This window comes from Protopterus annectens, chromosome 3.part0 (genome assembly GCF_019279795.1).
Source record: "Protopterus annectens isolate FY-2018-M chromosome 3.part0, PAN1.0, whole genome shotgun sequence".
NCBI classification, from domain to species: Eukaryota; Metazoa; Chordata; order Ceratodontiformes; family Protopteridae; genus Protopterus; species Protopterus annectens.
In genome coordinates this window covers 1,568,566,486-1,568,591,598 of record NC_056731.1, presented here as the reverse complement: position 1 = coordinate 1,568,591,598, position 25,113 = coordinate 1,568,566,486, and the positions used below count along the sequence as shown (strand labels likewise).

The window sequence follows — 25,113 nt, the reverse complement described above, 5'->3', positions numbered from 1 at the left end:
GTCTTGGATAGGCTATTTGCAGTTTTGGTCTTGATTGGATTTAATTTGCTTGTATATAGTGAGTGTCAATGTGAAGGCTAGCTAATAATATGCAGGCACATGGCTTATTGTCTAAACTGGTTCAGGCTCCACTGAAGCGATGTAGATAGTTCAATTACTTTTCATTTGTGTTTAGATTATGCTTTATAATTCTAGTATGATTTGTTGAGTTTGAACTGTCCTCGCATCGTGTTAGAAAGTTGAAAGCTGATCATAGGATATTGACATTTTCTGATCAATCCATCATTGTAATTTATTACCTTTGCAGGTTATTCACTATTTTGATCCACTATTCTGATCTTGCTTTGTTATGTAAACATCAGTAAAGCACCATTGTGAATGCATGTATTGTGTGGAGATATCTCCTTTCATGAGAGATGCTGTGTTAGTATGTTTTTAAGGGAATTTTTTAAGGGTACTTTATTGGTATGTGTGAATTCATTCAAGACTTGCGGCACCGACTGTTTAATACTTGTGGCACCAGCTACTCATTTAATATTTGCGATACCATCTGTTCATTATATTTTTATTTTCTCAATGAGATATTCGTATGGATGTTTGGCTGACCCTGAGGAAGCCTTACTGCAGGTGCAACTGGCTAGCTGCTATTGACACTGGCTGTTTATTTGTTGTTAGGCTGAGCCAATGAACTAATGTCTATGTGAGTGGTGGACCAATCGTGTCTATATGATGTTGTTGGTTGCCACCAAACAGCGCATTGGGTATAGTAGGCTGTAATGAATAAATGAGATGCATTTCTTTTTTGTGAGTGGTTAGGATTGGTCGTTTAGTTTTACTAACGACATTGGTTTATCTTGAACTGCATTTGATATTCTAATTTTGGGATATGGCTTGATTTTACTGGAAAGTTATTGGTTTAATGTTTGTATATATAGGAAGTTATGCTTGATGTCATTAGAGCTGATGAAGGCCAAAAGCGCTCATCTTTTAGTTTTATGTAATTTAAAACGTTTTTTTGATTTCCATTGCTATATTATTAAATTGTTTTTATACCTCAATGTGGTAGATACGCAGTGCTTGGTTTTACTTTTGTTTTTGGATTGCTACTGCATCTTCTTTGGCAGCTTATTGGGCTCTTTTTTGGGGATTTTATCTCTCTCTCTCTCTCTATATATATATATATATATATATATGTATATGTATTTATATATATATATATATATGTATATATATATATATATATATATATATATATATATGCATATATATATGCATATATATATATATATATATATATATATATATATATATATATATATATATATATACACATATACATATAGTGTGGTGCTGCGGTAGCATTGTCGCCTCACAGTTAGACGTTGCCCGTTCGATTCTCAGTTAGAGCGTCTTCTGTGTGGCGACATGTGTGAACAGGCGCTCCTTCATTGAAGGTTGTGCGTTAGGCCCGGCAAGCCAGCACGTAAAACTCTACTGCCAATCATTACCGGACCAGAGTTCCGCTGTGGTGACCCCTAACCGGGAAAAAATGAAAGACACAAACAAAAGTGTATTGACAACCTGGTCCAGGGAGGTTATGTTTAGAAAATCCGGGAGTGTCTGTGCCTGTACGTTTGGTGTCATATATGATTCTCAGTTAATAGTGGGGTAATTAAAGTCACCCATGAATATCATAATAGTTGGGATGGTGAGTGTTTCCAGTAAGTTTAAATACATGGTATGGGTTTCCTTGGTCTTATAGAAGAATTGTAGCGTGTAAGGAAGTGGTATTGGATTTTGCCTATGGTGATTAGAATGTGGAGAATCTCCAAGCCTTGGGGTATATTTATTTTTGATGTAAATTGAGACACTTCCACCTTTAGCCCCTTCTGTGTACTGGATGGTCTGAATGTGTAGAAGGCATTATAACCTTGCACTATCAGTGTGCTCTACACAGCTTTAAAACATATCTCAGTGACTGCATGGATGTCAGCATTCTCTAAGGTTAGGAGAGCTTCTGAGGAGTGAAGTTTTTGTTTAGACTTCTAGCACTGAGCAGTAGCGCCTTCAGATTTTTTTTTTGCTTTTTTTTATTTTTGTTTGCTATTTTGGAAGTACTTTCAGTTTGGCGTTACCTAAAAAAAGGACTATACAGAGAGGACAATTTTTTTAGCTAATATTTAAAAGCCTATAAGGGAGAGGTGCAGACCATTCCTAACAAAGCAGCATGGTCTGTTAACCATATCATTTCATGCTGACAAATATTGCATCACATTAGAATGACAATAGAAACTATGCCAATTTTTAAACTCAGTCATCTTTTCTTCATATTGTGGCATCATCCTTGGAGAAGATAAAATGTTGCTTAATGCTATGCTCATATCAGTCTGAGGCACACATTCTGAGAGCTCCATGATGTCCCTATTTACACTGTCTAGGGAGGTAAATCTCAGGTCATTTACACCTACATGGATTATGACTGAATCATACTGGTACTTGTGTTCCAACGGCCTGAGTGCATTTGTAATGTGGTGGATCCTGGCCCCTGATAAGCAACTGACAGTGACTTTTTCTTTACTCAGCCTGGTGAGGGGGACATCAGTGTATCTCAGAATGGGACCTCCAATGAGTAGAATGTTAGATTCTGTGGTGGCTTGCCATATGGGGTTAGAAGTAGAGGCTTAATGAGATGTAGCTGTATGAGTTGATGTGGGTGTTGATTTGAAAGAGTGCATTCAGGGTTGCTGAGGGAGTTTGTTATGTGTACTTCACCTAGGACGTCTTTGGGGTTTAGGCAGGCCACATTTAAATGACTTAGCATATACAGGTCTATGTTTCTGCTTTGAATTGTGTGTGATTGGTGCAGTGTGTGTACTAGTGACAACCTTATTGACATTAGGAATGTTTTTATGTGAAAGCTTTGCATCCAGTGACATTGTGTAAATACATCTCTCACATGCCATATGTTTTTGTTTAATAATTAACTGTGTATAAAACTGAGGCAGTTTCTACATTACCTGAGGATGTCCATATCTACCAAGCTGGTAACAGAGGAAGTGGGAAAGTTTATATCCATGGCAACAAACCCATTTTATTGATTAGACAGTTGGAACATTTAATTTGTTTTGTTGAGTGCACTCATTTTTAATTGTAAACAGCTTTTGCAAAGGACTGCAATAAACATAATTTTATTTCTGTAACAAGTTGGAGCCAAACAAAAGGGAAAAAAGGCCCACTCCTCTAATGTGGGAAATAGCTGCATGGGTGCTAGCACAATCTCTGTCTGTAAGTATGTGTCATGTCTTTCAACCTTTACCTCAGAATTCTGGACAAAGAGAAAATATTTAGGGAAAAGGTACTCTTAGTGGGTGCTATTCACTCAAAATAATTTCCAGATTTAGGAAGGACTGAACAAATGTTTGAGAACAAATTAGATGTTTTCCCCCAAATTTGAGCTGAGGTGTGTGTGTGTGTGTGTGTGTGTGTGTGTGTGACTGAAAATAGATTACTTTTTGAATTCAGTAAATTAAGTAGTACATACATACATACATGCATGCACACACATAAATAAATGAAATATTTAGTTGCAAGGCTTCAATAACAAGATGGTGGAGGGTTACAAATGTTGTTCTATATCTTCACAGAAACACAGCTGTGAATGCCCCACCCCACTCCACTGGCTGTCATTTCGTGTTGTAACTGGTGGTGATGGTAGATAAAAGCTAAAATGATGTGTGAATAGCTTTTGTTTGTATTGCACAGGGGACATGTTTGCACACATGTAAAGATCACCAATTGTGAATGTTGTTCTTTGTCATTTAATGAGATTGCTTACTAAAGCTGAGGCCTATGCTAAGACAAATCTGAGTATGAATATATTTTATGAGTAAATGACAGACCTAAACTGGCTGAAAAAAATGTATTATGTACTACAACTGACCTAGGTAATACATTTTCATTATTATTATTATTATTTGTATGTTAATCTGGCAGTACATAACACAGCCAGACTCCCACTAGTAGTTTTTCCTGCTGGCAGATATAAAAAGGTTAGAAAAATGAAAATCTAATTTCATACACAAAAGACTGAAGGAAAATGGTATTTACTTTTCCTTAGGGAGGGGAAAATACATTTTTGAAAAAAATGGATTTGCTGTTTTTATTGATTTTTGTCCTGAATTCTTAGTTAGCCAAACTGCTTATAAATGTTGCAAGAGAAGAACTGTGTTTGACATATAGTCAGCCTATTTCACAAATGTGGAATGCATTGTGTAACACGTGTGGAATGCATTGGGTAAGGTACTTGTCATGCATTCTGGTATTGCTGATGTGATAGTATAAATTTACGACTACATTTATTGTGGTAATGGTGATCTTAGAATGCTGGGTCCTTCATAGCATGGGAACTTTAGTGGACATGACCCTCTCATACCTCTCAACTTCTTAGATCAATAAATCTGGACAGCCCGTATTAAAAGAAAATAAAGATTCCCATTTATGCAAATCACATAGACCAATTTCTTTGATTAACAATGATTACAAACTATTAATGTCTATACTAGTTAACACATTTAAGAAATCATTAACCCATCTCATCTCAGAAGACCAAACGGGATTTATTTATAATAGACATACCCAAGATAATATCTGAAGAATTATAACTACTATAAATATCCTAAATAGAGACAGACAAGAGGCTCTTATAATCACTCTTGATATTGAGAAGGCCTTTGACTCATTAAACTGGAATTATATTTTAAAATTCTAGAATTATATAAATTCCCCACTCAGTTCATTACTTTTAAAAAATATCTATTATAACAATTTAGCATATGTAAAATTAGGCCCATTTACATCAGAATCAATTAAAGTTACTAAAGGTACCAAACAGGGATGCACAATGTCTCCGATTTTATTCGCTTTAGCAATAGAACCCCTTTCTTTAGCAATTCAGTCAGATCCTAAAATTATACGCCTAAATATAAATAATCAATTTAAATCCAAGATAATGTTATTTGCAGATGATATCTTGCTTACTTTAATAAATTCCAAAGAATCCTTACAAGAATTAGATATGCTTGTCAAAAATGTTTACTGTATTTCTGGTCTTAAAATTAGCAGCTCCAAATCGAATCATATGCTCTTAAATAAAAAGAAATCTAATGATAATACTAATTCAACTACTGATTAAATAACTGGGAAACAGGTTTCTTCTTTGAAGTATCTAGGGATTGACCTATGTGAAAATATAGACCTAACTTTAAACACAAACTATAAAAACATTATAAACTCACTAAAAACTCTCAGACAGAAATTGAATAAATTACATCTAAAATTTGAAGAAAGATTACAATTAATTAAAAGGATCTTATTGCCAAAAATAAATTACATAGCTCTTTCTATTTCTGTATTACCCAGTAAAAAACTTTTAAAAGAAATAAACAAAATGCTATTAAAATGTTTATGGTACCCCAAAAAGCATAGAATAGCTCTAACCAATCATATCATGCCATGGGAGCTTGCAGGAATAAATTTTCCAGATTTAGAATCATATAACAAAGCCTCTAACCTAAAAACAATATTAAATTGGATAGATCCCAAATATTCCTCGACTTGGAAAACGCTTCATATAAGTATTATCCTAAATGAAAATAAACTAATAAAAAAATTACAATTAAGCAAATTAAGTAACAAACTTTGGTATGTACTTTGTATTAATATACAGTATAATACTATTACATTTACTAACCTAGATTACTTAAATTATATCTATAAGTCCTTTAAAAGTTTTGTAAATAACAATGCTGACATTAAAATATGGATCCAGCTTTTATTCCCCTTTAAAGCTACAAAAAACTTTTTCGATAATATTAGTCTAGATACACTCAGCTATTGGGAAAGGAAAAAGTTTACATGTCGGTTTCACTGCACAAAGAATTTAGTTACCATAGATACACAAATTCTGATCAAATAATATGATCTACCATCATCAGACTGGCTAGTTCTCAATAGTCTGCTTCCATTCACTCAAGATTTGTGCAGAATAATACAGAGTTCTTCCTTTAACTCTCCACCTAAATGCATAACTCTTATGAATGAAATACTACATGGTGAATTTAACTGGAAAAATTTAATTTCGAAAATTTATAAAATTATTATTACTTATAAGACTACTCCTAATCAGAGGTTTTGGGATTTTGTTACTAAAGAATGCACATTGTCCCTAACTTCTACAAATAAATCAAATATTTTATATTCTCTTAAATAAACCTCTAACTTACAAATGTGGAAAGTTTTCTCCTGGAAATTTTTGCATAGAGGTTTTTACACGCCTAGTAAGATTGCTAAATTTAACTCCTCGGAGCAGATGACGTGTTGGAGATGCTCTTTAAAATGCAAGGCTGACTGGTCTCACATCTTTTATGATTGTTCACTCATTAAGAAATTTTGGAATGATATTGAAAATTTTCTCCAAGCCATCTTTACTGATTCCTTTATATTATCAAAACTGTTAAATTTTCTGAATGTAAATGAATCTATTGTATTGAATAACAAAAATAAGTATCTTCTTTGGACAATCCTAGCAGCAGCCAAAAAATGTATTACAAGAAGATGGAAGTCACCTCCTCCATTCCAACCTTAAAAGATTTCAAGACCATCTTGGTTGAAGTGGCATCGATGGAAATAAAAGTTAAAGAAGCAAGAATATATCCCAGAAAATGGACTAACAACCCCTGGGCAAAAGTTTTATCACTTATTCAGTCATTGAATTTAAATCTATCTCCATCAAATTAGTCACTTTGAAAGTATGAATGAATGAATATTGCACCCTTCTTTATATCTATAACATTTCAAACAGTGCCTGAGGCCTTTGTAAAATATGTACATAGTTTTATCATAATTTGTTGTTTAAATGATTGTTACTGAAAAATCAATAAAAAACTTTGGAATAAAAAAAATAAATAAATCTGGGCAAAGCCATAGGTGGGACAAAGGCCCAAAAACAGTGACAAGTTTTAAATATTGCTCTTACAAATGTAGAAAGCTGGCAGAATAACAGGTTTTCCATTAGCATTAATTTTTCGAAGGGTATGAAAGTAATGAAACTCAAATGTCTGTCATTATTTTCTGAATTCAATCTTTATGGATTTGCCACTAATTTGCCAGAAAACCACAATTTTATGAAAAATGGACCAAAAATATGAGGCAAAAATGTGGATATTCTGCGAAAATCTGTACAGTTGAGAGGTATGCCCCCCTCCAAGGAATGTATAGGACACTTTGTAGAGAGAGGACTTTCAGTCTATTAGAGTAGCTAGGGTTACTAAGACCAGAGATCTTTTTGTTGAGGAAACACTGAAGTATTTTGAGCCGCTTTCAGTATTTTGTGAGGTATGTGCCAGTGGGGGCACTGTTTTCAATGATGGGCCTAATAAAGGATGACTACAGTAAGGGCATAACTTATTTGGAATTAGTGGAGATACCATAAAGGATAAGCTTTGTAAAGCAGAAGGATTTGTGGCAAAGTGAGATATCTGTATGGTAAGTGGTACAGATACAAGCTTTACCAAAATAAACAATGCTGCATTTCACAGCACTGAAGGTAAGCCCATGATTAACACAAAAAGCATTTGTTTGGTGCTGTCCTTGCTACAGATTTTGAATATCAGAATGGTATTTGATAACTACACCCATTTCACAGCCATCATCATCAGACTTTATGCCAGGGAAGTATGTATGTATGTGTATGCATTTCCCCCTACTATCATAACCCTACAGGAGTCCTCCAAGGCTCAATATTAGGCCCTCTTCTATCCAATATCTTTATTAACAAACTACACCATGCTATCATACATGGCTCCCTTGTCTAGTATGCAGATGACTCTGCTCTGCACCCAATATAAAAACACTTCAGCAAAATACTCAAGCAGCTTTTTCAACTGTGGAGGTCTGGCTTCACAATAATCAACTCTCTTTAAATCAAAAAAAAATAAAATAAACTTATGATTTTCACACCCAAGAGACAATCCCATATAAATAAAGCTGAAATTAACAATCTCCCTCAACACAAAATCAATTTAGTAACCCACACTAAATTCTTGGGAGTAATAATTGATGAAAACCTCAAATTTGATTTGCATATTCAAAACAATATTAGTGAGACCCACAAGAAGTTAGGGTTGCTCTACAGACACAATAAGTTCCTCTCCCTCCACACTAAACAAATGCTAACAATGTCATACCTATTACCATCCTTAACTTACGGTGTTCTTTTACTTACTAACTTACAGTGCTCCTTGCAATCCAAATTAGAAACTTGCTATAATAAGATAGCTAAATTCGCTACAGCCATCATAATACTCACCACTGTATTGCACATAAAAATTACAATGACTAGAAGTCCCTCACTACCTTTTATTCCTTCAGTTCACAACTGCTCATAAACTCATCTATAAACCTCAAGACTGCCCTACACTCACCTCACTACTCACTCCTTAAAACCTCACTAGGCCCTTACGATCCAAAGAACAGCTACTTCAAGTTCACAAACCTAAATTACCCGCAGGATAATTATTGTCTTTGTGTCTTTCGGCTTTTCCCGGTTAGGGGTCGCCACAGCGGAACTCCGGTCTGCTAATGATTGGCAGTAGGTTTTTGCATGCTGGCTTGCCGGGCTTAACGCACAACCTTCAACGAAGGAACGTCCATTCACGCATGTCGCCCCACAGAAGATGCTCTAACTGAGAATCGAACGGGCAATGTCTAACTGTGAGGCGACAATGCTACCAGAGCACCACCACCGCAGTCCCCGCAGGATAATTATTATACTTGTTAATTATTGCTAAAAAAGGAATATTCTGCCTACCAACATCCACTTACTACAGCACCCCTACAATTTTAAATATGCTCTTCAAAACCATCTCCTCTTTAACTTGATTTGTAACTGCTCAACCCCTTCCTTTGCCAAAACTTAATATACTTACTATTCCTATCTGCCTAACTGAAGCCCATACAAAAATGTCTCATTTACTAGTGAATCTTATTAAATCCCAGCTATTTCCCCTCTTCACCTCATCTTAAATTACATTCTACTCCAACGGCTATATCTACTTTACAACTTCCACACTATAATCAGCTCCTGAACTGCTTGCTTAAGTTGGAGTTCAAAATCAGTAATATACATCAACCATGAGACCTAGATGGCACTGATCAGTTGTTCTGATGGCATGTACTTGACTTCATTTAACATTGTTGATGTTGATATTATAATACTACCTTCATTTACAATGTTTAATTCTCATGCAACCTATATTTTATTCATATTGTATAACTCTCATTTTTATTTCTATTTGTAAAAAGTATGTTTGCAATGTATGTTTATTTAGTGTAATTTTTTTTTCTCTGTTTTTCTCTGTCATGTTTGCCTGGAGCTTTTCTCCTAGGCCCTTCACTGAAAATGGGCTTTCACTGGCCAAGTGGACTTTCCAGGTAAACAAAAGCCAATAAATAAATAAACTATATATATATATATATATATATATATATATATATATATATATATATATACACATACACACACACACACATATATATATATATATATATGTAGAGAGAGAGAGAGAGAGATAATCATATATATATATATATATATATATATATATATATATATATATATAAAATATATTGTTTGTGTCTTTCGGCTTTTCCCGGTTAGGGGTCGCCACAGCAGAACTCTTGTCCACTAATGATTGGCAGTTGATTTTTACATACCGGCTTGCCGGGCCTGACGCACAACCTTCAACGAAGGTACACCCGTTCACACATGTCTCCATGCAGAAGACGCTTGAACCGGACAGTGTCTTACTGTGAGGCAACAACGCTACCGCAGCACCACCACCGCGGGTATATATATATATATATATATATATATATGCACACACACACACACACACACACACATATATATATATATATGATTATCTCTCTCTATATTATATATATAATGTGTGTGTGTGTGTGTGTGTGTGTGTGTGTGTGTGTGTATATATATATATATATATATATATATATATATATATATATATATATATAGATATTATGCATACATATATAATATATACACAAAGAAACACCAAACAGGTTGTCAGTCACACACACACACACACACACATGCACACGCACACGCACACACACACAAACACACGCACACGCACACACACGTGTATGCACACACACGCACACACATACACACACACACACACACACACACACACATCTCACAGCACATACAAAGGACCAAACACAATGATCCACATATGAGGATGTGCTCACATATAACTTACCCAAACCTTAAAGTCCTCTCAGAAACACTGCATGCACAAAAACAAAGCAACTCCCACCACAACATGTAAAACTACATCTCATTGTGCCTCAACTATCAAACCCATGAGGCATAATATCACACAATCCAATATTTTGTTCATAGGAGACTCCAGTGTGAGACATACTTATGTCCCTCTCACCAGGATGGATAAGGAGAAGTTTACAGTTAGTTGCCTGTCAGGGACAAGATTCACCACAAGGGCGGGAGACTTAAACCTTGACACGGTTATTAATAGAATGTGCTGGAGGGACAGATTCATCACCCAGAGACTTCCTATGCTGTGGAACAAAATCCCGGTACATGTGAGGCAGAGCACCTCGCTGGCCTTGTTCAAGAGGAATCTTGACCAATGGATGGGGGATCGCAGATATACCCCAGGGATTACTTCAGTGTCACTGCTTGACAGAGGCACAGCAAAATAACAGGCATAGTTTTACTCAAACTAAAGGGGTGGCGAAAGCCAAATAACTATGGGCTAGGCTTATAAATGCCCTTGGGCAGATAGCCTAGTATGAACCTATGAACCTATGCAAGCACTGAGGTCACTAAACCTCAAGTACCAATATGACTCAGTCATAGTCCATGTGGATATGAATGACCTGAGATGTACCACCCCAGAACATATAAAGAGAGACATGATTGAGCTCTCAGAATATGTGACACAGGGAGGTATGAGCCAACTATTGAGCAGCATTCCACTGTCTTCATGGATGATGCCACAATACCAACAGAAAATGATATCCCCTTTGAATTTTTTTTCCTGTAATTTGTCTTTTATCATGGCTTAACTGCAAAGTAGTTTGCCACTATTTCATGGCCTCTGTAATGTAATTGATCACTATAGGGTGTATCATATAAATTTTCAACCACTCTTTCATCCATGAATGTGGGATACTGCCAACTGCTTTTTTGTAGACTATCCATGCACAATTTAGATTATTCTCCTTTTAACAGTTTCCCCTTAATGACTGTATTTATTTATTTTTATTTTATTTATTTATTTATTTTACATTTGTTGACCGGGATAGTCCGACTGCATTCATGTCTATTTTCAGTGGAGGACCAAGGAGAAAAGCTACAAGGTAAGCAGATACAATAAAAACAATAAAAACATTTATCAACAAATGATCCTTGGTTCCATATGACTTTCTTTTGTTACTCTTTTTTATTGCTATGATTGAGTTTTCTTCTAAATTACTATAAACTCTATCAGCATCAATTCTAGTGTATAGTGTCTACGTCATCAGAAAGCAAGTTATTGGTCTATAGTTTTTAGGATAGCTTGAAGGTTCACTCTTAAGTAGAATTTTTCCTTTTGTTAGTTAGGTTGGTGTCTGTTTGGGATGCGCATATAAATAGTTCTTACTCATGGCCAAATATTCAAATAAAGATGTTAATACTTTTAGCCAGACGTTAGGTACTGCATTTGGGCCTGGGGTTTTCCAATTATGATCTTTTCTTAACCTTGTTTCAATTTCTCTGGTCATTACTTCACCCCATTTGATATCCTGTACATTTGAACTCCTTAATCTTTCTTTTACTTTTTCTATCCATTCAACATTTTTGTTATGCTCCACAGGATTGTCATAGATATTTCTCCAAAATGTATCTACTTCTGATCCTTTTTTTTTTTTTTTTTTTTTTTTTTTTTGGTGTTTCAGTTCCTCTTGCCTTGTTTCTTAGTTCTCTATAAAATTTGTTTGGGTCATCAATAAACTGTTTATATTGTAGTTTTCCTTTATATGTATCTGTATATCTTCTAAGTTTTTGTGCCTGTGCTGAAATTTTTAGTCTATAATTTGCGATAGTGCACGATAGATCCTGATCTGTTCTGTTACTGTGCATTGTTTTTATCACATCTATCTGTCTGAGTATTTGTATTGATCTGTTCCCTCTTCTGTACTCTAACAGTGACATTTCTTGTCTTAACTGCTTTGTATTTTTCTCTCTTTAGTACTTCCATAATGGCATTTGCTTTCTTCCATTCCTTTCCCTTACTGCCCTATGTTTTTGTAGTAAAACTTTGTTATTAATTTAGCTGCAAATCAAAATAGCCTATTTACTTCTGTTATGTTACACAAGTTTCTGTTGAAAGAGTTAATTACTGTGTTCATTTGTTTAATCAGACGTCTAATATTTTGGGTCTTATTGACTTTCTGTAATTTTTTTTTTACTTTCTGTAATATTTTTCATTGACCTTAATATGTCTGTCCATCTCTATTTAATAAAGCAACTGTTACCTTTGCTCTCTGCTTGCTGCTGGGATTCTATGGAAAGTTCCTGAATATCTGTCTGAGACATATTCTCTTCAGTTGCATCCTGCATCATCTGTTGCTCTTTTATATAGTTCACTTGTCTATCACTACACAACATTGAGTGTGCCAGAGTTGCCAGTGTTTCTTGCTTCTTCCCTTCCTGTGCAACACCAGCTGAACTTTTGTACTCATTTCCTACTGAAGGCTGTAGAGAATCTTTATATGGCAAGTGATCAGATGCTTCCCATTCCACCTGTTTCTCCTTCATTTGTTAGACTCATTGTTCCATCATGCTGTGACAATACCAATGTCAGATTTTCTAAACTAAATCCTTCACTTGGCAGGTAATCCATAATTTCAATTTCTTTAACTTTCCCATTATTAATCATCTTTTCTACTTCCCCCTTTGTTTTCTTATTTTTTTGTAATATGAAATGTCATATATCTGGATGCCTTTGCTTGTATTTCTCTGAAACTATCTTTGGTGTCACTTTTTTTATATTGATTTGTTTTGCTTTCTCCTTTGCATAAATATTGCTCCATATTAAAGTCATTATACTTTCCAATGAGATGTCTCCCACTCTTTATGTATTCCTTACTTTGGGGACTAACTGTTCCATCATGCTGTGACATAGACTGTGTTAGACTTTCTACACCAAATCCTTCACTTCAGCTTTTATTTGTTTAACTTCTGCTCTACTGATCTTCTGTTTTGCATTCCCCCTTTGTGATATTATTTTTTGTGTTGTGAAAGTTTCCATACCTGGATACTTTGCTTGTATTTCTCTTCAAATATTTTTGGAGATGCTTTCTGGTATTGATTACTTTGGCTTTCTTCTTTGCATAAATATTTCAGCAAATCCGATCTCTCTTTCTTTCCCATGTCCATGTTTATTTTTCATGCCTTTTGAAAATTTCTAGGTTTTGTTCTTCACATTTTTTGCACTTCCTTGGTTGCTTCTTTTTCCAAATGGCACAAAATATTTGTCTATATAATGTTTTTCATGGATCTGTTGTATTAATGAACACAAAAATGCATTTGAAGGTTTTGACAGTTTTTCTTGTGCAAGGATTTTTTTTCCTCTGACTTCTCTCTTAATTTTTTGAATATCTTCTGTCGGGAAATTCTGGGCTTCTTGCATAATAGTAACACTACATAATTTCTTTCTTATCCTCAGTAGTCAACTCTATCATCTTTATGGCTCTTTTCTGACCTATCAGTTTTTGTGGACTACTGCATTCTTCTAGGGTCTACTTTAATTAAACGAAAGCAGAATCTGTCGAATACGAATCCGTCGACACATAAACAGCAAAATGTGATAACATCGAACACGCAAAACTGCGAAATTTAAACATCGAAACCGCAATAGTCGGCCAACCCCACCGCCCATAACATACTACCTATGCAAACACAACAACAAAAAACACATACATACACTAACCAAAACCCTACTACTAACCCTAAATTAAAGCACCAAAACCCCACTTGTAACCATACACTAAACCCCACATACACAACTATCTATGCACTACCCTTAACCCCTCCCTAACCCTAAGGTCCGTAACTACCGTACACTTACCCTACAGAACTATACCCATACAAAGTAAATATTCCACACACATACACTTAACAAAACCCTACACTAAACCTTGCATACATTACCTATTTATGTACTTACCTTAACACGCACCCAAACCCTAAGGTCCGTAACTATTGCACACTTACCTTACGGAGCTATACCGCAGATGGGCCAACTATGACAATTCGACATTTCCGATTTCGCTATTTAGTGCGTTCAATGTTTCCGCTTTTCGCTGTTTATGCGTCAACAGCTTCGTATTCGACGGATTCCACTTTTGTTTAATTAAAGTAGACCCGTTCTTCTATGATGGGGTAAGGGCATCCTCTCCCTGAAACTGGACTAACCCCATTGTTGGAATCTTTCTGTGTCTTGAAAATTAGACACTGTGAGTTTTTCCAGCCCTGGAACCAGTGCGCATATGAGGACTGGACACTTTTTTTTATCCTGGTACTTGTGTACCCAGTTGTCTTTTTTTTATTTTTATAATCTACTTCTGTCCATGCTATATGCTATATAAAATACATTGTATACATCAGCATTGTACCCAATAAAGTATAGCTTATTTAAAGAGAAGCTCATTGCTTACCAGTATTCTACCTTTTCCTGCATTCCACTATAGCTGATTTTGGTTATTATATGTATTTCTGGATTCTAACATGTTCTTCTTACACAAATTTGTAAGGAGGCAATTTCATGCATCTGCACCTCAGTAGAAAAAATCCTCATTGGAGGTTACCAATCTAATGGCCCTAAAGCCTTTTTAAGCCTAGTCATTCATGCCCCAGTTTTCGTAATTGTCAGTGCCCAAGGACTAGAAAGATTTTGATGTATGCCTGTGCCTTAGAGAATCTATAGGCTGCTGCTGTCCATAAAGTCCATGGGGGACAAGAAAGAGTGAATTTATGATTTCCCATCCATTGGTCCAAATGTTATTTGAACAGGCTTAAAGAAGAGCTCTGTTTCACATGAATGGGGGGGGGGGGGTCTTTTCCAGAATAAGGTCATCTCTGTTCCTCCAACATGTTTTGCTTCTGTCACAGTTGAGGTTTAGATCCTTATATCGGGTAATTCTTGTGCTGCTTGTTTTGTGAATGTGCAGCATATCATCAGGGCTGGATCTGAGAAGACCTTGCAGGGTAGGTATAGATTACCCCTCAGCAGTCTGTAGGAGACTGAGAACAGGGACCGGGCTTTGAGGTAGTCCATATAGGACATGTTATTTACATACTGTATTCTTTTAATGAAGAATTTCTGTGGCTGCTATAGTTATTACAAATGCCTGGTCAGCCAAAGGGTACATTGTACTTGATTACTGGTCTAATGAGGGCTGACTATAGTGAGACTATGATCTCCTTAGATCTGGATGCCTTGCTCTTACTTATGAGTTTATGAGTTATGAGTTATGAGAAGGATTTTTCATCATCATGGACACATGGTGATCAAAGTTCAGGTTACTGTCAAGCTGAGTTCTCAAGTCTCTTATCACTGGGTCTATTCTTAGAACAGTGTTATCAATGTTGTAACTTGCACGGGTGTTCATCTTCCCAAAGGGTATAAATATGCATTTTTTGGCATTGAGTATTAGGTTATGTTTCTGGCATCAGTTACTTGGCTCTCAGAGCCTCCTCAAGGGTATCTACATCTTTGGAGGAATCAGTCATTGCACACATCTTGCAGTCATCTGCAGAGCTGGTCACCCAAAGACCCTCTTTTATTTATTATGACTTCAGAAAAGTGTATTCCAAACAGGAGAGGTCCAAGTGCTAAGACCTGTGGAACACCACTAGTAACAGGCCTGTTGGTGGAGGTGTTTTCCCCCACCCTAACTTCATGTGTCCTATCCATGATCCATATGACTATCCATTGGATTACATAGGGATTTATGTCTAACATTTTGAGTCTGTCTATAGTACCTAAGTGAAGTAGTGTGTTAAATGCCTTTGCCAGATCGAGGTAGGCAGTATGAACTTTTCTGCCCATCATCCGTGGCTCAAGTGGCCTTCTCAAAGTAGTTCACTGGGTTTAGAAGGTGTGACCTACCCTTGATGAAATCAAACTGGGATAGGTCCAGTGTTTGAAGATTTCCTATGTACTTCTCTATGGCCTTGTATATAAGACTAGTCCAGCTTATGGGTCTGTAGTTCCCTGGGTCTGTTGATGGTTCACCTTTATGTAAAGGGATGATCATTACAGTCCTGCATTCCCTAGGAACAAAGTCTGTCTGGAGGTTGTGGCTGAACAGACATTCTAATGGGCCTGAGGGGTCATTTTTCAAACTCTATAGGAGGCTGTGACACCCCTGCACTGGCCCAGTAATCAAGGAGCCTAAATCCTTACCATTAGTACCAGTGAGAGACGTACACATTGGGAGGATGACAAGTACAAACACAGTAAAATACAGTTTCCCTTAAGAGCACACAGAGACCACAGTCAGTCTGGGGCTGGTTTTTCCCTCTTTCTCCAGATCCCCAATAAGACTCCCCACTGGCACAGCTATAGAGTTGAGATCTCAGCTGAGTGGCCAAGCCGAAACCTCCAGCACCCTCTCTGTCCAAGCAGTGCTTCATGTCCCTGCCCAAGTAGTGACACACACACACACACACACACACACACACACACACACACACACACACACACACACACACACACACATTGAGATTTGATTTATACAGAAACATACACCTAGGAAAGACTGACACAGGTTTACTAGCTATGCCCCCTTCTACCCAGACTATAAGGTAGTACCAGCTGCCATCATCCACTACTTATCAGCTACTTAAGGCTCTTATAAAGGGTGACCAATCCTACTGTGTAATGTTACTGTTATCCAAATGGTAAGTGTGACCAAGACTTTCAAGGCTATTCAGGAGTGGCCTGTACAGTGTCAACAAATACATATGCAAGTGCACTAAGAGCTTAAATATCTCTAAACAAACCAGCCACAATTAAAAGGCTTAAATATATTTAATAATAAATAATAAAAGAACAAGACAATACTCAATCAACACAGTAACTACAGAGTTCCGAATCACAGGAAATATTTTAAAACAATATTGCAGGACGGTCTCAAATAAATACAGAAAACACATAAACTAATCTTTACTATATTCCTATCTATATCTAAGACATTATTGTACCCTAGACTTACAGAGCAACATGCAGACATAAGTGCTAAATCAATGTTTCAAGGTCCAAGACAAGATACAAAATGCACACTCTGTCTCTGAGAGAGTTCTTAAATTAACATCACATATTACTGCTAGGTTAGCCTGGATGACATCACTCTTTGTCACCTGCCTTCAGTTCCCAGGCTAACAGAAACTAACATAATTTTAACATCTCTATGTGAGAAGTATATATCTCTCAGAGGTTTGCAGAACTTGGAAGTCATATAACAATAAAACACTTTTACATTTGAAACCTAGTAATTATTTCTGTTTCATGACATCAGAAAAAACTCTAGCTCTAGACATTGTGTCTGTTTCACTGAAACTAAGAGATAACCCAATCGTAAAACAATTTCTACTTATTTTCTTGAAGCTTTGCAAGTTAACTCTGTATATTCCAGCTTCTACTATCAAATCATACATTGCACAGGTATATAGTTTATATACATTTCTGTTTGTTTCCAGTAGGGTACATTGTGGTTACATTCTTGAAGCTCAGCACATCACATACAGTTCTCTTACATTTGTAGGACAAGCATATGAATCATATTGCTATTCACAAATGACATACGATTATTTACAAAATTCCAGATAGCTGGACTGGCAGTATTTCCTGGTGTCACAGAGGCATCCCTGGATGTTATCAGGACTCATTGCTGTAGTGTGTTTAGCTCTGGAGACAGCAGTGAGGACCCATTCTTTAGTAACAGTAGGGGGATAAGAGGTAGAGGGTATTTTGTGGGGAGTAACTAGTCATCTTCGAGTCATATGGACTCTGACTTCTGCTTGTACCTTATTGCTGTTGTGCAACATTTTTGAGTAAAGTTACTGTTCCCTACTCTTTTATCTTGGACTTTGGTAACTAGTTTAGCCAATTAAATGTTTCTGTCAAGGTTTTTCTGTCTCTGCACTATAAGGTTGAGAGGTATGCCATCAGTTATAATGTCATGAAATCACAACAAATTAATGGCTTTTATTGCATGTATATTTATATACACTGTGCAGACTTTCTTGTTTCTAATTAGAACCAGCCAGTGCAACTTTATACATACATAAATAAGTAAACAGACAAACATATTCCATGTGAAATTGCAGTTTCATTTATTTTACAAAATAAATAAGCAAGCAAACACACAGGTTCCGTGTGAAGTCATACTTTTATTTATTTGACTATTTCATAACTATCATATCTAGACATATATATTTTTGATATAGCATAACAGGTTTACAGTGAAACACAGTGTAAATTGCAAGTAAAACAAATGTTATATTTTGTTTTAGAGACAATTTGCTGATGAATCACAATGCAAGACATCTATAATACACACTCATCAGTTTAAAAAACACCATTGCACAATAAACTAAAAATAAAATAAAAATGGAGAGATCCTTCTATACTTAACATAGGCACTCTGTTAAATAGCTTATTATATTTATACATTTTACATATGTGCATACATACAAATATTTCAGGCTTGAGCAATAATGCCATTCTTTCTTGCAATGTTGTAGTATACTTTGACCTGATTTCCATTTCTGAACTATCATCTTGCCTGTATTCAACTGCTGCATTTTGCCAAACTGTCTGACATAGTTTCTGAAAGCGGTATAATTCCTAATTCTATTTACAATTTTCTGTGTGTGTCTTGCACAATGGAGCTCAGGTTGTGACTCAAAAGGGTCTGTCAGCCTCCCACTTCCATGGTTATCAAGATGAAATTAATAAGTAAACAAATAAATAAACAGATGAATAAAGAAATAATGGAATAAATTAAATGATTTCAAACAGTCGTAAAATTTAATTTGTGTGTACTGTGGACAGTACAGCTCACATCTGCTGTTGTTGTTTTCATTACTTATTAAAATAAACAATTAAATGTTTGTTTACAGGTACCTTGTTATGTGTGTATATAGTTGGTACTCTTACAGGACATAAAACACAGTAGGGGGTATTCAGAAAGGAAAAATAGCACACTGTGTAAATCTAAACTGTGCAGTAAGTATTGACATGCAGGGCATGTGCAATTCAGAGATGTCTGCAGCACAAACATGGTAGTATGAACATTGGTGTAGTCAGTAGTATATACTAATGACCATATAATGACATTCAAATGAGATGGATTATAGAAATACATTCATTAGTAAACTGATGTTTTTGTCTGCATATATATTCTATATGCAGCATGGACATTTGTAAGATACTTGGTAATTATATATTATGTTGATAAGGTCATAGGTATGTACAGTACAGGGCATGCAGTTCAAAAGACCATTGACAAGCATAGCCAGTTAAGCCTGAGCACTGTCAAGTAAGTTAATCTCCATGATCAAGAAACACCATGCTGTATACCCCAAAGAGGATTTATGATTTCCAGGCTATTCATTCCGAATATTACTGAATACAGATGATGTGTAGTATTGCTTGACATGCATAGGAAGTTCATTCAATAAGTATAGCATTCCTTGAGACAGAAAGCTGTTGTGCCAGCCATGTTCTATTTCTGTATCTATAAAACATTACAGTCTTTTTTGTGGGTTTTTGTGGTGGTGTGTGTTTTGCATATCTGTAAGAGGTCAAGCAGGGTGGAATAGGCCATGTACCCTACTGATGGACAGTACTCTGTCTGCTGAAGAATGGCATACAGGACAACAATTGCACATATCAAAAATGCCATTTGAACCCTTGATATATGTAGCACCATGAATAGTAGGCAACAGTAAGGATTGTGGAAGGGTGTACAGCTCAGCAAACTGTATGGCCTCAGTGTAAATATCATAATTTTGGCTTTAACACACATTTTACATGTTATACCTTAGGTATCAGAATACATAGCAGGTAATGTCAGCAGGTTCCAGAAGGTGATATATGACAGGCGTTTCCATTCACATGGAAGAGCACCAGCAAGGTACCAGGCAATCAAACATGCAGTCAACAAAGGGTACTGTTGGAAGATGCAATGTCTGTCTTACAGGTAACACCCAGGTTCTTCAAATAAAAGACAACAATGTCAGACGTGGTAGAAGAGGTTATTTTTCAGTTTTTATAAGTGTTACACTTTCATCTTCCTAATTTCTTTATGTTCTCCCATGATATCCTTGCCCACTGCACATGAAATGCTGCTGCTGTGCTAAATGAGGGTGGAATCTAAATGAGTGTGGGGTATATTTTGGGGTCCAAGCTTCATCAATTCACTGTTTTCTTCAATACAACCCTCACCTGAAGCTGGGTAAGCAGGGTGCCCTTCTCATGGTAGAATATGTCTCCTTCTTAAATACCAGTCTATGATGAAACTGTATGAGTGGGCTTCTGTGTTGTAGGCACAATGTTTGGTAATGTTGTAGGTATTGTACTACATTCCAGTCTATGTCCCCTGAGGCTGGAGGCAGATACTGGTTCTTCACCTCCTGGTCAGTCATAGGTTGCTCCTATTTATCCTTAGAATATTCTTATTTTGACCAGCTAAATGCTCCACATAGGGCTGATAAACAACAGGCTATGAAAAACAATCTGTTGTATTACAGATATATTTTGGAGTTTGTCCCATAAGCTCACACTGCCTCCCCATGGCTTTGTGCAGCCAGCTGATAGCTTGCCAGGTGTAATGCTGCCTCCAACTTGTTTTAATCAGCCTTTAACAGTAGTAGGGTGTGTGCCCTCCATTGTTTTACTGCTATAAGTCATGCAACTGGACAATCCTGCACCTTCCTAGTGTCTCTAAAGTGCTGTATTACCCTTTTTTATGCCACTTAATTATCTGTAATGAGGTTACTAAGCTACTGACCCAGAGGTATTTATAAGCCTAGCCATGTGTACCCAATATAATACTAGAAAAAAAACCCAAAAAGGAGCTAACCTAAACTCAAGATCTTAGTTAGCAATTACTGCCCATATCCAGGAGGGTCATAGGTGAAATCCCTGGCAAGGAATGTATGGTTTCCCATCCAGTCATCCAGACTACACTTAAGCAGGATCATAGAGGGGCTCTGTTTGATCTGAACTGGTAGCCTATTCCAGAGGTGTGGCAACCTATGAGAGACATATCTGTCTCTCCAGCAGGTTCCATTTTTGTCACAGCCCAGGTTAAGGTCCCTGGAGCAAGTGATCCTTAATTAATTTGATTTGTGGATGTACAGCATTTCCATCAGGTTTGAATCTGAGATTGCTCTGTAGGCCAGGTACAAGTCTCCTGTAAGTAGTCTGTACGCTGAGTACAGTGACAGTCTGTCAATGTATGAAGTGCTGGAGACACTGAATTTTCTTGGTTAAAAATCTCTGAGGTCTCTCAGGTTGCTGTAGGTGCCTGGTAAGGTACATACCAAAGGAAGCATTCTACTCAATTATTCGCCTGATGAGGGTCGCGTACATGGGAGTTATGACCTCTTTAACTCTTGGGGCAATACCTTTGCTAATGAACTGAGCAACATAGAATGCCTTCCTTACCACAGTAGACACATGGAGGTCAAAGTTGTTACGTAGGGTATTATTATTTATATGATAGTCTACAGGGATATCGTTTTTCCGAACAAGATAATAATGACTTTTTTAGCATTGAGTTTGAGTCCATGGCTTTGGCACTAATGGTTGATTTGCGTAAGTCCATCTTGAAGTATACTGACATCGTCTGGGGATTCAGTGATTGCACCTAATTTGCAGTCATCAGCAAACTTAGTCAGCCATAGCCTCTCTGTTTTGGAGCATATTTCTGAGAAGTATATTCCAAACAATAGAGGGCCCAGCACTGACCCCTGTGGCGCCCCACTGCTGACAGGTCTGCTGGTTGAGGTAAAGTCCCCAACTCTGACTGAGTGTAATCTGTTGGTGAGCCAGTTAGCAACCTACATGACAACATAAGGGTTAATATTCAACTGGAAGAGTTTATCAATGATGCCCAAATGTGGGACTGTGTTGAAGGCCTTTGCTAAGTCAGGGTAGGCCTGCATGCCAGTGTATGAGAGTGTGCATGTATATATGTATATATCCATCAACATACCACACATATAGGTGTGTGTACATCTGTATACATAAACAGACACACACAAATTCAGAGACAAATTTATAAATATATACATGTGTGTGTCTGTGTGTGTGCGTGTGTGTGTGTGTGTGTGTGTGTGTGTGTGTGTGTGTGTGTGTGTGTGTAGACATACAAATATATGTGGATCTATAAAGACATAAAGATATACGACAAATATATTTTAAACAACCAAACCAATATACATGATAGACACATAATGACATATGACACATGCATTTATTTAAATTATTATCTGTTTCCATCTTGATAAGGGGTAGTCTCATCAACACAGCCATCTGAGTCATAAAAGAGGCAAGTTTGAGAAAAGTTATGAGAATTCCAATATTAACAGGGAAGTAAACCACCAAAACAATTATGTGCACTGCATACAAAGTTTTACTAAAATACACGCATTATCACATATTCAGCATATACAAATTTATCAGACATTCAAGAATGCTTTGAATTGCAAGCTGGTCAGTAAGACATAGCAAGACTGTGTTTTTATAACCGCATGAATATAAACTTAAGATTATATATTGAATATATACTTAGGCACACAGATAGGAAAATATACGGAAATACAGCGACTACATTTGCCTCACCTTTCAAATGGTAACCAGTGTAAATCTACTACAGTCAAATATTCAGGAAAAGAGTGAAAGATGCAAACATTTTACAACAATGCAGGGAAGAAAATTAGAAAAAAAATTCATTTGGATGGAATCAGTATTATACGGGCAGTTATTCTATTATTTTTGAATGGTGTCAGCTAATGGGAAATACTTTTAGTACAGTAATAAGATTCAATTTCAAATTTGTCTGACGTGTTTTTTATTGAAATGTTATAACACTTTTATTCTTCTAGAATCTTAGGACATTTGCAACTCAGTGGGTTTGTTTCCAAGATGCAATTGTTCAAATCAATGCTGTCCTGTCAAATGAGGGAAACTGTCTTATAAATGAGTACATGCACTAATAAACAACAGAACTGCTGACCATATGAAAAAAATAATTACCAGTGAAGTGTTGCAACAAGCATGAAACAAAAACAAACAAAAGAAGATACAATTGCCCAGGCTGGAATAATCATTCCACTTAGTTTTATAAAAAACAAGCACATACTAAAGATGTAATTTCACTGCTGCAAAGGCTGCAGATCTGAGTTTTACTACACAGCATCTCTGGCTGAGGCTAAATCAGTCATTCAACTAATCTACCTGTATTAAAATCTTGTATAACTTAATGCTACGAAAGTTTTAACACTTATGCTTATTAGTAAAACTTTTCCTGCAACTGCACTGGAATTTGAAATGAGAGAATTATTTTAGAAGGCAGTATTACACCTAAAATTTAAAACTGCTTCTAAGCCCATGTTAACTTACCTAATTTTTTTCCTATGTGGTCCTGTAGTAGTCAACCAATGGGAATATAATGCTAACTAAAAATACAATGAAGGAATAAAAAATACAGTATCTAACTGTTAGTAAAGGTTATTATGGTCCAGTTTCTAAGTTAAAGTACAGATTTGATGGAGCAGTTTGTGTTCAGTCATGGGTGCCAGTAAGCTTTTGTTCAAATTTGCAACTCTAGTTTCTTTTTCTCAAGTATCACTCCTTTGTTGCCTTTAAGTGGGCCAGTTGCTACTTCCTCTACTAAGAGTAACACAAATTTCTCAAAATTTCTGCTGTGTAGAGCATGTCTAGTTAGTGGATTATTAAGATCTTTTAGTCGGACATCTGATAAGTGTTTAGTAACCCTTACCTTTAGGGCACTGATAGTCTTGCTTATGTAGAATGCTCTACATGTGAAGCAGCTGTCCCTGTAAACTACAAACTTGCTTTTGCAGTCATCTCTTGCTGTGTTATAATATATATATATATATATATATATATATATATATATATATATATATATATGTATGTGTATATATATATATATATATATATATATATATATATATATATATATATATATATATTTTTTTTTTTTTTTTTTTTTTAGTGCTGGTTTTGTAGTGTAGTGGTTATCACATCTGCTTTATCTGCAGATAGTCCTGGGTTCAATCCCCAGAAAAACCTTGGACGGTGCAGTGGTGCAGTAGAAGTGTTGTCATATCACAGCAAGAGGTTCTCCAGTTCGATTCCTGACTGGAGTGCCTTCTGTGCAGAGTCTGCATGTCCTCCCTGCATTCATATGGGTTTCCTCTGGGTGCTCCGGTTTCCTTCCACATTTCAAAGACATGCATCTGGAGCGTTTCTCCCCGGGCTTCCGATAAAAACTGGCTTTGTTTCAAGTTGGACTTTCCTGGTAAACAAATGTTAAATAAATAAAAGATGTTTCTCTGACTCATAAAGTCACAGTATCTGCATCCTGGAAGTATGCATGGAAAGGTGCCATAATTTGACTCTGTGGTTGACAAAGCAAGTGCTTCTACCCAGCTCCTAATACTTCACCCTTTACCACAGATGAAAGAAGGCTCAGTGTCAAGTATCGTATTAATGGACTGACTTCCATGAAGGATGCTCTATTTTTCAAGCATGGTACATTTTATTTCCACACAGTCCTTTGAAAATGTGAAACTCATACTTCTTTCATCTTTCACTCTGTCAGTTTCATTTAAAAAAAAAAAACAATTTATTGAATTGAAATAGATATAACAAATATTATCTTCAGTTATGTACAATTTTGAATATGCTTACTAATGAC

The 25,113-nt window shown here is 36.2% G+C and overlaps 1 non-coding gene across 1 annotated transcript; it reads left to right on the top strand.

Annotated features, from left to right (window-relative positions):
- Positions 1–24,412: 24,412 nt before the first annotated feature.
- TRNAI-UAU lies at positions 24,413–24,485 on the top strand. The gene has a single exon. It is a non-coding gene; the product is annotated as a tRNA-Ile (tRNA).
- The last annotated feature ends 628 nt before the right edge of the window (positions 24,486–25,113 follow it).